This window comes from Drosophila willistoni, assembly GCF_018902025.1.
Source record: "Drosophila willistoni isolate 14030-0811.24 chromosome XR unlocalized genomic scaffold, UCI_dwil_1.1 Seg41, whole genome shotgun sequence".
Classification (NCBI taxonomy): domain Eukaryota; kingdom Metazoa; phylum Arthropoda; class Insecta; order Diptera; family Drosophilidae; genus Drosophila; species Drosophila willistoni.
In genome coordinates this window covers 677,540-689,501 of record NW_025814058.1, presented here as the reverse complement: position 1 = coordinate 689,501, position 11,962 = coordinate 677,540, and the positions used below count along the sequence as shown (strand labels likewise).

The 11,962-nt window shown below is 36.0% G+C and overlaps 1 protein-coding gene across 1 annotated transcript in view; it reads left to right on the top strand.

The window, feature by feature from the left end:
* The first annotated feature begins 243 nt into the window (after positions 1–243).
* The window catches only part of LOC6643175, a 54,057-nt gene continuing 42,338 nt past the window's right edge, over positions 244–11,962 (top strand). The window contains exon 1 of the mRNA XM_002065742.4: positions 244–269. The gene's annotated coding sequence lies outside the window, so the exon portion shown is untranslated. The remainder of the gene's footprint in view (positions 270–11,962) is intronic.

Below are 11,962 nucleotides of genomic sequence, written 5' to 3'. Positions count from 1 at the left end.
CGTGTGTGTGAATTACATTTAAATTAAAAGAGCAGAAAGTCAAGGTCGTTTTCTCTTTGCTATCCCCCGCCCCCCTCGACAAAATGTCACAGACAAAAATCTAGAAAAATATTTGAAAACCCAACAAGATACAAAAGCAAACAAAAAAAAAAAATAAAGAAAGGATATAAAAGTGGACAAACTGTCGTCGTCGTCGTTGTCGCCGTTGCCGTTGCCGTCGTCGTCGTTGTCGTTGTCGTCTTCGTCGTCGTCATCAACAATAAGTTAAAGTAAGCATAAACCAGGGATAACTTAAAAATAAATAATAAAAAAAACAAACAAAAACAAAAGCGCAAACTAACAAACGCACCGAGTCAGCAGAAAAACAAAATCGAATTGTCCTTGCGTTTTTATTATGCACGCTCTGATTATTATTTCACTCTTGGCCAACCCCCACCCCTCCCCCCAAAAGGATAGAAGATTTTTTTTTTTAAAAGTCGCAGCATCAGCATCTTGGATATTATAAATTACTTTGTCTCTCCGCCGTGCTTAATGACAAATGATGTGATATCAATCAGAGTGAATTATGAGGATAATTACACACATATAAGAGAACTGATCACACGACTGCAAGGATATGCAAGCAAGTTGGCCCAGTTGGGGAGTTGGGGTGATCAGTTAATAATAACTTTGGCATGCAATTATATAACTGTTTGGCCAATGCGAGAAGGAGCAAACACCCAGGATTCATGTGGAGCAAGCCAATTGAGTTGGCTCTATGAAATTTCTAATTGATATTTTGCAATGAATTCCTAAAGTGCATAATTATGAAAACTACTACAATGGCAAACAGTTAATACACAAATACACATGTATGCATACATATGTACGTGTTTAAGGATGACGACACGAAAACTCAATATGAGTTTGGTTCTGGTTGTTGACTTTTGTCGGCAATTCATAATTTCTTGCAAAACTTTTATCTCTGAGATTAATGATTACCCCAAAAAGTAGTTTGTTCTTCTTACCATCTATCTTATAATAGATGCCACGCCCACATGGCGCTATGAGCTATGCATTATGTTGCTCAGATTTGTAGTTGTAGTTGTTGTTTGCCTACTTCTAACGCATTACGGCAAATATTTGCGCAATGGACAACATATTCTCTTAGGTTGTATGTCTGTGTACTTACTTATCTTTCCGTTTTCTATTCTGTTCTTGTGTTTTTGTTTTTGTTTTTTGTTTTTTGGGGTTTGGCTCAGTTTGGATTTGAATGAGGTCAGAAGAATGGCAAACCAAAACCGAAACCGAAACCAAATCTAAGCCGTAAACGTAAGCTTCTTCCAACCAGCTGATGTCAGCACAAAATTGTAAGCACGTAACATTTCCCTTTCCCCTTCCCCCCTTTACTGCTACTTCTACCAGCCTTAAGGCACACAAGAGACACAAGAGTGTATACGGAAAGGTGAGGTACCACCTATCATATCGTATATATACTTATGTATATCAAATATATATATATACATAGATGTAGCGTCAAAGAGTTTTTGGGTCCATGATTTATCAGCAATGCACTTGGGTGCATACAAATTAACTATGGTGTAAATCAAGTGTTTATTTCAAACATGACGCAAAAGGAATGAGTGTAGGAATATGAGTCAACTAGAGCAGCTTCACTTTGTTGCAATTGCATCATAAATTTATTTATGATGCCTATAAAATTCTTTAGTGGCTAACTTTGGGGTCTTGGTACTCAAACATGTTTGGGTTAAAGCTTTAATGTTCTTGTTCTTGTTCAACTAACTTATAAAGTGTTTGGAAAAACTTCTTGCCTTTGACAGGCTTTTACAAAAGAAAACTCACGCAATGCAGATTACTTTCTTAGAATACCCAAGCCCGCATTTTGAATAACTGTCAGTCGGGTAAAGTTTAGTTTATCTATATATTCTATAAAATTTATCTATATTTTCTGCTCGACCTCATTTTTATTTTTTGTCACATATTAATGCTGTTGAATCTTTGGTATATCCAATATGAATATCTTGAATATAAAGAAAACTGAGCAGAAATGCTGATAATAGATACAATTCAATGATACAAAATGCTTCTTTAATATGACCTGAAAACTGTCAAATGTATGTGATCATCTTCAATAAAATTTAAATATTGATTATGTTATAGAAAAGAGAAGAGAAATGTTAAGCAATAAGCTTGATTATATCTGAATATACATACAATAGAGAAGGAAATTAGCAAAGGGTATATGAATTTCGTTGCAATGTTAATCATCATTTGGCATCGCCATTGAATTCTGTTTGCAATGACACTATATAAATTCATTGTAAACACCAATTGCTTTGTTCTTGTTGCTGTTATCCCTCAACAATTTCCACTACAATAACATGCGCTTGTCTAAAAGCCATTTACAAAAAACAAGTTGGGATATATGCCCACCCACACCCAGGAACACACACACACACACAAACACACACACATACCTACAAATGCACATATATTCGTTTTATCCTTTTTGTCCATTTTGGTAGTTTTATTTATTTTTTTTTCTTTTTATTTCACATTTTCTATTTTTGTTGAAGCACAAGCGTGTTGGTTGCCTTAGCCCCTGGTTGCCCCCTGTTATTGATTTTTCCGTTAGTTTTTTAATATTTAAACACACAGACCCCCACCTCTCTTCCCCTTTTCCGAGGCTCCTTTGGCTCCATCATTGGCATAGAACTTTTTCTTGCTGCGTTTCCCTCTGTTACACAAACACAATTCCAAAGTGACCCAAAAAGCAAAATGCTTAAATCTCAATAAAAGGCCATTTTGACTTAAACTGTCAGTCAGAAAAGGTTTTCAAAATTGCAAGCAGAGGGCACATTTATATCGTAGACTTTATCGTTGACTTTATAGAGATATTTCATCTATAGCCCATTTCCTAATCGAAAAATAACATGAAACTTGAATAAAATTTAAATTTAAAATGGGAAACGTATAGAATTTCCAGATAGGCATAGATTAGAGTACTTTAAATTCGTCACAATCGATAAAGTTCTCACATACCCTTTCTTTCGTTTAGTAGTTGCTGTTGTTGTTGTTGCTCATACGCCATGCAAATTTAATTGGAGTAAAAATGTTGCTGCTGTATGACTGTCGAGAAACTAGGAAAAAAAAAAACTAGCACATAAATCAGTGAGAGTTGAGTTTTCCTGTTTTCCTTTCCTTTTTTATATTTCATATATATGTACATACATATATATGGAGTTTTTTTTTGCTGTTGTTGTTAGTTTTTGTCGTGAGATTGAAATGTGCATATGGCATTAGCTTGAAATGGTTGTGTGAGCGAAAGAAAAGAGGACTGACTCTCTGAAACAGATTACATATGTAAATATAAAGTGAATAACTTGAGAGACATTTTTAGACATTTTTGGCAATCAAATTACTTTATGGATACACGAATATATCAATGATGGGTATTATAAATATCATATGTAATATGTTTACCACCCTCCCCCACCCCCTGACTCTGACTCTTACTAGGACTATGACTGTGGCCCTGCTCTTGGTTCTGGGCTTTTGCGTGTACAAGTTTCATATATGTATATGTACAATGTACATATATTATCCTCTGTGTGTGTGTGTGTGTGTGTCTGTGTGAAATGTTTCCCTTGCATGTTGGAAATGAGCTAACAAAAGAGCTGGGAACTGGAACTGGGCTAAAAACAAATTACATACGAGTGTGTATAAGGAGCTCAAGGCCGCAGTGCCTACCGCGGTCATTTGGGTTAGCTTTGGACTTGAATGTTTCGCAATTATATTGTAAAATACAGAAAGGGAACAAAAAAAAGGTTGGCTGGCCACGATGGCGAAGCGAAGCCAAGGGAAAGGAAAAAGGGTAAGCGAATGAAAGATTGGCATAAGGGGGTCAGGGGCCTAGAGTGATGGTTGTGGCGGGTGTTCCGGGTGTGCTGGTTCCCGTCAGTCAGTCAGTCAGCCAGCCAGTCAGTAATGAAAAAATGTTTCGAGCTAACTTTCATGGTTTTTCGTAAATAATTAAATTTTTGCCTTCTATATGTATTTGTGTATATGGCCAACGTTTATTTGAAGGCATTTCCGTTTTTGGGTAAACAATGGTCCGATTGGGAGCATGATATCTTTTGTCATTTGTGGATAAAACCACCAAAATCCTAAGTAGTTTCCTATGTCATCGAGCACGGCAACATGCTGTCTGCCAATTAAGTTTATATTTGACTTTCTCAATGCCCAAATACATTTGGCCTTGCGGCCATTTCTATTTAGCATTTAAATAACATTTTTTCCACCCCCTTCCACGCCCCTGAAAATACCAATATGAACAAGTTTACACTAACCTTTGACTATCAGTTTTAATTTGATTTTATCATAGTGTATTCAAGCAAAGTGTATATAAAACTCGTTGTCCCAATTACACAGATGTTCAAATCTATTTTTGCACATATTGTTTTTATTTTTATTTATTTTTTCGAACCAAACTGAAATTGAACTGTGGCATGTCAGACCCAAGAGAGCTGTTGGAATAAACCATCTTGATGCCTTTCCCCTTTCTGCCCAGTCTGCCGCTCCCTTGCCACTTAATTCAGCCATCTTGAAACGTGCTCTGTTTGCGTGAAGGGACAACTGGACCTTCTCGCCGTCGTCCAATAACAATTTTTCTGTCCGTCCGTCCATCCGTCCATCCGTCCATCCGTCCTCCATGTCTATGCCTGACTCACATGGATTTTCCAGAGTGCACTTGCTCTGCTCGTGCTCTGCTCTTATTTCTTGTGAAAAGTTTTAAATTTTGCAGCATTTGTCTCTCATTGATTGGCGGGCGGGGGTGAGGTGGCGTTTTCTTGCTTTCACTTGGACACTGTCCCAAAAGCCGAACATCAATTTTGATCAACTTGGCGCCAGACTCTAATATGCTTTTGTTTTTCTATTCATCGACTTCGTTTCGACGTCTTTGGATATTCATGCGAAAATATTATGTTTGGATAGAATATGCAACGAGGTATTCGTATTTCTTCGAAAATAGAAATGAAAAACCAGCTTTGAATGTCTCAATTTGCAAATTTGTCGCATTTAACAAAAACGAAAAATGAAAGAACACAAAAAAGATGAAAGAAAACTGCATAAAGAAAATTCGTATGTGTTTGTTTTTCTTTGGGTTATTTTCCTTTTTTTTTTCTCTTTTATTAGAGACGAAGCAAACTTTTCGTATTTTTCCAGCGTAAGCAATGCACAAGTTTGACTGAAAAGTCTCATTTAGACTCTTCTCGAGTCTGAAGTCAATAATTGAATGATTTCTCGTGCAATTTAGCCAAATTGCAAATTAGAAAATGCAAAAAGACAGTGACAATCCATTAGCATGTCTCTTCCATGATGAACAAAATGGGACAGGATATATCCAATTGGATTTTTATTCTACTTTTTCTTTTTGGTACGATAATTACAAATACTCCACTTAATAAATTTTACTCTTTAAGTGAATAATAGGACAGTTTTATTTATATGTCACATGACAATATTTTTAATACCCTTTAACCAATGTTTAATTGACTGAAAAGTTTCTCTTTTATACACTCATACATATGTACATATATAGTCTAACTACTCCCTCTCTCTCTCACTTTCTATCTCTGTCTCGCTCTGTAATCGAATGTATGATTGCAGTTTAACTCTTGTGACAATTGAGCACGTGGAGGGCTGTCACCAGCATTTATTTTCTAGGTTTATATACCACTTTTACTGTGAGGCACTTCCAAATAATGAAATCGCTGACATGGAAACACAATTGCCAATAACTTTCTGCTTTTCAACTATTTGCACTTCGTTGGATAATTTACAGACAATATGATTTGGTCCCTCTTTTTGCTCTAGTTTAGTTTATTGACTTTCAATAACGACTTTCCATTAATGCGGAACTTGGCAACATGCTATTAATAGAACGAGAATTGAGGAGCGAATATCGATTATTTCATTGCACTAACTTTAAATTCTGAGCAACGAATCGATTTGGTAGCACGATACTTGGAATATATGTATATAAAAAGTAAAACCTTTGCATATCAATAATATTTAAATTGTTTTTTGCAGGGCTGTCAAAAATGCAATCAATTAATTAAGCAAAAAAATACCATTTCAAACACTCCAAAAAAAAAACACCCAAAACAAAAAAGAAACCTACTGCAAAAAAAATGGTTTATTGATGTTTTGCCAACAGATACAATTCAAAAAGCTTTCAACGACAGGTGTGCGAATTTCATGATACCTCATACAAGATATGAGTCCATTAACATTTTAAAAACAACAATCATTCGATTTAATAGAACTCATATGCCTCCTTCTTTACTTTTAGGGCTACAGGGTATCATATTGAAAAATAAAAATAAGTCATGTAATTTGATTTGTATAAAAACTAAATAAATCGCTTTAGTTTTTCTATTCATTTTGTTGATTTAACAATGACGTAATATGAGCATAAAACTGCAATCGAAGCGCATTTTATGAATAAACAAAATGCCATTAAATATATATTAACTAAAAAAACAGACAGACAGACATGTGAGAACGTCACAAGTGCCTAACTGAATATTCATATGAATGATGCCTGAATAGAGCCCAAACAAAAGCTAAAATCATACAATAGAATTGAGGGCAGGAAGACTAAAATCCCCGGAACTATGTGCATATTATGTAATCATATAAAATTTGACAAAATCGTTTTGTTAATTTACTTCATGTTTTTACATATTTATTATTTCCTAATGCCATAAAAGCTTAATGATTTAGTCAGATTCACTGACTGAAAGATGCCAAAAATTCGATTAATAAAAGTCGAAAAGTATGCCAAAAGTCAAGTTTAAAATATTACGTATACGCCGCTCATGCCATTTTCGCTTTACAACTTTAATTATAGCCGACAGCCGCAATGACAAGGGTGATAATTGAATTCATTGAAGCGCTTTAGCACATATTTTGCTTAGGGAATATATAAACAATCTCAGACAAAGTGATGTGAAAGTGGATACTCTTGCTTGACAAAATTCCTTAGAATGGATGTGTGTGGGGGCAACCTGAAACATTGATGACATTTTTGACTAATTAAGCCATTTTGAATGCCTACCTGTCTGTCTCTCTGTCGGTCGGTCTCTCTGTCGATCTCTCTGTCTGAGTGTCACACCTAGCCCCACATTTCTCACTCATTTGTCCCTTAATGTTCTGGCAACACGCAAAGGCACGCAATCATCATAAAGACACTGCTGATAGGCAGTAGAATAGAAAGACTAAAGGTGAGGAGGGGGTGGGGCAGGTTTCGCATATTTGAAAGTTTTGTCGCACTTACGACTTCTACTACTACTACTACTACTACTACTACTACTATTAGTGGCAGTTATGCATAATGTGTTGTTCAATCGATAAAATTAACACACAAGTAGGTGTAGGTGTGGGTATAGGTAGATAAATAAAAGTCAACAAACTCATATTGCAATAATTAGTTAATATACGCCAAAAGATATTTAAGTTATGTGTGACTTTAATTTACCAAATATATACATATTTATATGAGCACACATTCAAGTTACGACTATTCCCCAATGGCTTGTGTACATTTATTTATATATGTATGTATGTATGTTTGGTTATATTCAGTCATGTTAGTTTGTTTGGTTTATGGTCCATCACTTTACGGTCGAGTATATTCCCTAGACTTTCCATAAAAACAGAATACGAGTGACTACAGGAAAAAGTTTCTCTCGTTTTTTTTTTTTTTTGGTTTTTTGTGTATTTTATATACACACGTATATTAATTTGACTCACCTTCTCTCACTCCACTTTTAATTAAAGCCACAAAAATGCAACACACACACACACACACACACAGAGACATACCTATATACCTGGGAAGGGGCAGCGAGGGGTGTTCCTACTCGTTTTACTGCAACCAATTAAACCATAACGCATACATTATAATTTTATTTTTATTTTAATATTTATGTGTTTTTGCCATGCGGCACCCCATGAGAGGACAAACTCACACACACACACACACATAGAGATACCTGCCGCATATGTATGCAGCTGTGTGTGTGTGTGTGTGTTTGCCATAAAAATGGCGCCCAATTACTTAAAACTAACCGAAAAATTTCCCCGGGCATAGTATACACATATATATACATATATAGTTCCACCGATTTTTGCTTTTCATAAATATAAATATCACACCTTTTGCATAGTTTTTCGTGCCCAAGACAATACCAACCAACTCGGCCTCTCCTCCATTTCCTTCTCCATCTTCCTCTTGTTCTTCTTTTTTCAGAGCTCCTGAGCTTTGCCAACTTTGGGATAGTGTTGTATATAACTATATAGATATAGATGTGTGTGTATTTGTGTGTGTGTGTGTGTGTGTGTATATAGTATTCAAGTAATCAAAAATGCAAATCGAGCCCATGAATTTCGAATTAGTTTTTACCCTTCGCTTCCAACAACTACAACTACAACAATGGGGAAAGGTGACTGGGCAGAGGCTTATAACCAACGCGGATTTTAGGCTAACGAACACACGTTTTCTCCTACCCAACACAAATGTATAAAGATATGTGTGTGTGTGTGAGAGAGTGTGTGTCTAGCACATGTAACAAATTTGTATCAGTTATCTAGTGCAAAAAAAGAAAACAAGGAAGAAAGAAGCCAAGTGGCGATATAGTGGTAAAGGTTTTATCGTCAAGTTGCGTAAGCTAGTGATGGTAACTTGACGATTCTTGTAAACTCTGTGCAAGACATGTGTAAAGTTAAATTTGATGAACACCATGGCCAAAACTTTTAGTTAACCCAAAACACTATGGCGAAACTAAGCATATAATCACGTGAAGTCCTAATGTTTAACACAACTTTTGCCATCTCATCGTTCATCTCTAACGCCCAAAAATAATGCCCCACCTCTCTCTCTCTCTTCCTCTCCCTCTCCCTGTTTCTCTAACTGTGTGTGTGAGTGTGTGTGTGAGTGCCCAACCCTCTTCTCACTAGAGTGAATACTGATTTGTGGTCTATGTTGGTTTTCCGACTATCTTCCCTAGGCACTCGTTTCGCGTCCTTTTTTCAGGCAAGTTCCTGCAATCCCTATCCCATGTATCTCGTGTACGTGACGCGCATTTCCGCCGCCATTTCTCGGGGCCTATCAAAATTTAAAGTGCCTGCAATTTATATTTCAACAAAAGAGAAGAAAGGCATACCAAAGCCAAAAACCCAAATCAATGTAAATATTTTTAAGGAAAAACGAGGTTAAAGCCATCGAGGCGGATAGAGGATATGTCGTCGTACCATTGCAGGGCGAAGTCAAGAACTGCGCTTGTCGGCTTTTGAGGTTTTCCTTTCTCTTCCTCTCCATCTCTCCTGTCTCTTGCTATCTCTCTTCCTTTGCTTGTTCTCTTTTTTCTTTTTCTTTTGCCTTCGCAATAGCATTTTCAATTTTACTATATATGCAAATTTGGCATTTTGTAGCAATTGCTGCCATTGATAGCTCTCAGTCGAAAGAAGAAAAAAAAAAAACAACCAACCAACCAACAAAGCGACCGACCAGCCAGCATCCCGCCTTCCATTTCCATTCCCATTCCCATTCCACTAGTTTCTTTAAGCCAGCTTTACGCTGAGGTTGGGCATCGCATTTGAATTTCTATAAAATTTTCATTTCCTATTTAGCTGCGCTGCTGCCAACAAGAAAATACAAAATAAATGAATAAACAAAACAAAAATTGTAAATAAATAAAAAATGCATGCAATAAAACAGAAACTAAAACTTCACCTGACAACGCAATGTGAAACGAGTTGCGGCAAAAATAGTTATTTTTCTATTTAAAGCTGATATTTTTATTTCAAAAATAAATCGTTTGCAACCAGCTCTAGTTTATTTGATATATAGGCAATTCTGTCGCATTTTGAGCCAGATCGATCTTATGTGTATATCTATTGAATAAAGGAAACAATTGCACTTAGAGCTTAGGTTAAACGAGGTGAATAAAATTTTTAGAAATATTAAACCTTAAAAAAAAATATGTAAATGTCTGTTTTGCTTTGCCAACTGATGGAAAATCTATTGTTTTCATTGTGAAACTTTGACTTTAGCAATCTGCAATAAAATTCTTTGCTTTGAGTGTAATAGAAACTCATAAAGCTTATTAAGCAGATTTTTAATCTTACCTTTTTGTGGGAGCATAGGCAGAGCTACATACATTTTACTTCTACTCATTTTTGGCCAACTCTTTTGTCAAGGCATTCTAATGCATATGAATTTTGTGTCCTAAGGTCGTGTTGGTTGCTACCTATGAATACATACATACATACATACATACATACATATGTACCTAGTATTGAGTGAAATGTTTAACCTCAAAGCGACTGGATGAACTTTTGTTTGTTCCCTCGTAAATATGTAGAAACATTTGTGTGTATTCATAAAAGTTCAGTCACCCACAAATGCTGCTTCTTTCAAAGACTGCAAGTGTGGCATGTCTGCATCTCACCCTCTCTCTCTCTTTACCCCTCTCATCTGTCAATAGGTTTTCATTCTGTCTTGGCCTTTAGACTGGAATGTGTGTGTGTGTGTGTGTGAAAAGTGCCAAAGCGTGTTCAAAGATTCAGACGATTTTCGTTTTCAAACCCCTGCCATGATTTTTCTCTCTATTTCCCTTTCGTGCTTAATGCCTTTCTTTTGGAAAACCCGTATATTATTTTGGGATGCAAATGCATAGCTGAAAAGAAAAGGATTTCCGTCTATACAAAGTGCAACACGAAACCACTTTTAGTTCGTAGACTTTTTCAGTTTTATACGACGTTTAAAGCTCTAAGCAACAAATCAGTTATTTGAAGATCAATACTAGACCAAGTGCTACGAAAAGTCGTACAATTTTGTCAACTCTAAATCAAATCGTATTGAAATATTATTGTGACTTGCTTTGAAAATTGCTTGCCATCTGTTTGGTTGACTTTCTTTTTAAGAAGTCCGAAATATATATTTAGATAAAATCTGAATACTAGACCTAAACAAATGATTGCTTTGACTCAAAGTTATTTACACTTTCTATGCAATTATATTTTCTGTCAAGTAAGTTTTTAGTACAAAAGCCTTATTAGAAGTCCCAAATAAGTAGGCAACAAAAATGTATGGACATATTTTCATACTAATACCTAATCAGACGGCAAAGTCTTTGTCTATCACCTATCCCAACACATCAAATTCATAGCACCCTGAAAAAAAACAATAACTAGATCACCTGAATATTAGTGCATCAAAAATAGAAAAATGTCAAACCGCAAGAAAGCCATTTGAAATTCCATCATATTCAGCTAGAAAGAGATGAACCATGTATCTCTTCTGGTCTAACCAAAATAATGTTGCCCCGCTGTGGCACGTTGCAATTGCCACAGACGACGCTCAACAAGATGAGAACGATGAGAAACGAAAACGACACTCATTAGACGGATGCGTGATGCGTGACACCAGCTTTAAATTGTGCAAAGGCGAGCGGCATACAGACAGGCAGACAGACGGACAGACCGACAGACAGACAGATGGGACAGACATAACGACGGACCTCAAGCCTCGGCTCGTTGTGCCTTGCCTTTACCATCACAACCATCGAAATATAATCTCTGGCCATTTCTCTAAAAGTAGCTGCTCACGTAGCCGGCAGGGTAAAACTTGGATAGACATTTTCTTTCTTTCCTCCTTTTTGCAAGTCCTGTAACTATAGGATATATTTAGGGTATGTTATAACCAACAAAATTGCATTGGCCATCCTAAAGACTATTAAAGGCAAGCAGATAACACAAAAGTATTCAATTCCAAACATTCTGAATATAATAATAATAATATTTGAAAGTGAAATTATTCAATTTGGTAAAGGGTATCTCAAAGTTGCTATGGATTTACAAATTATTTGCCCGCTACTTTGGTTTCACGCCTCTG